This window comes from Eupeodes corollae, chromosome 1 (genome assembly GCF_945859685.1).
Source record: "Eupeodes corollae chromosome 1, idEupCoro1.1, whole genome shotgun sequence".
Lineage (NCBI taxonomy): Eukaryota > Metazoa > Arthropoda > Insecta > Diptera > Syrphidae > Eupeodes > Eupeodes corollae.
In genome coordinates this window covers 277,597,637-277,599,617 of record NC_079147.1, presented here as the reverse complement: position 1 = coordinate 277,599,617, position 1,981 = coordinate 277,597,637, and the positions used below count along the sequence as shown (strand labels likewise).

The 1,981-nt window shown below is 27.4% G+C and overlaps 1 non-coding gene across 1 annotated transcript; it reads right to left on the bottom strand.

The window, feature by feature from the left end:
* Window positions 1-509: 509 nt before the first annotated feature.
* On the bottom strand, window positions 510-582 carry Trnaf-gaa (transfer RNA phenylalanine (anticodon GAA)). The gene has a single exon. It is a non-coding gene; the product is annotated as a tRNA-Phe (tRNA).
* Between the last annotated feature and the right edge of the window lie 1,399 nt (window positions 583-1,981).

Here is a 1,981-nt window from a genome sequence, read left to right as displayed (position 1 = left end):
AGTGGCCTAGCAGTCCTTTTTTAATACGCTTTTTAGTAGTTTATTATTTGATATTTTTTAATTCCAACGCTCGTTTCTTTATTTCCTTTAATTTAATGAATTTGTAATGGTTTAATTATTACCTAAAAGTTTCAGGGTACATACACTTCCTCCACTATAAAAATCGTAAATCTTTCCCAAAATGTGTGGCCTCATCCTAGTGAATGTAAAGGTTAACACTTTGCATATCGCAAGTATCTTACTAAGGTTTTTGATTTAGTGTTCTTCTTAAGTGTTTTCAACCAGAAAAAATTATGCTGTATGTAAAAATTACTTAAAATAAAAATAAGACTTACTCAAGGTAATAAAATTACCACAAATTTATAACATTTTTCAGTGTGTCAAGTTAACGATACAATGGACTTATGTATGTCTTAGATATAAAGATTTTGTAGACAAAATTACTTTCTGATACAAAATATTTTGACATCAAAAATACTTTTACTAACAAATTTGAAGAATGTAGTAATTGCCGAAACCCGGGATTGAACCGGGGACCTTTAGATCTTCAGTCTAACGCTCTCCCAACTGAGCTATTTCGGCCGATGGTGATAATTTTGGGGAATAATTAGTCTTTTCACTAAAACTGTGTTTGTTTAATCAGTACTTCCGTATGTTCATACATATCTCGCGTCGTCCGTTTCTCAAGAACCATAAGAGATATCGACTTTAAATTAATTTTGTTATACAGAAAGCAGCATTAAAGACCTTCAAAAAAACCTTGACTTAAAACATATCATAAGCCGATAACGCTATAGCTACTTCAATTAAATTTTATAATATATATTGTAAAGCATACCAAACTAGAATACTTTTGAATACGAATTTAAAGGTCTATTTTGTAAATAAAAAAACTGAACAAAATTATTTTACCTCCAAAATTATTCTATGCAACCAAGAATAACGTTTTTGACACCTGATAAGTTCTTTGAAAAAAAATTGTCACATTACTTGTTCTCAAAATTAAAACCTAAAAAAAACATTAATGAAACTTAATAATAATTGATTTTTGACTTAAAAATCTTTTCGGAAACAAAAAAAATATTCGCTTGATACTAATTTCATTTTTTAGAAAATATAGTTTTCAACATTCAGTAAAATGTTTACATAAATAAAACAGTCCGTTTTTTTCATAAAAATTAAAATCTAAACAAAATTTCATTCTCGAATTCTTATGAATAAAATAATAAAGGTATTGACTTCAAAACGATTTCTTTCTGTGTTTAAATTTATTGTTAACTAAAAATAATAGTGTTAAAAAATTGAAATCTGTATTTTTGTGTATAAGGAATGAAAGTCTCGGGATAGATAAATAAATAAATATGAATACGTAAAATAACGAATCGCTAAATAAATAAATACATAGCAAAATAATTAAATAAATAAATTAATTAACAAATAGTTATTCAACCAACATAGAGGTAAATAAATAATAACAGAGTATTTAAATAAATAATATAAGTAGTAACAAAAAAAGATAAAGTAAGATTACAATATTATAAAACGTAAAAATATAGAATTAAAGTTGGCTGAAGAGAATGGTTAAGATATAAGCGGGTAACCAATGGATTATCCAAAAAATCGCATTTAAATAAAAATAAATTATTCAGCTTTTGGATTCTGTCGAATAATAACGGAGAACATACATCATCATTTCTGAACATTCCCCCCCCCCCCATATTTAGCAACCGTACACAAAGATTGCCTGGAAAACCTCTTTATGAACCATCGTTACAAAGACCTGACTTTCTTTTGACAAAAAGATAGAGAAGTTTTATCGCAATGCCGGCTTCTTTAATGCCTTTGCAATATGTTCTCTGCAGAAAATTTTACTGTCCAAGATACCTTACACTCGATTACCAGTTTATGTTAACACAATTAACATTTATCTTATTGCTTGCAAGAAAACAAGACTTTATTTTCTACTTAAAAAGAAAGCTTG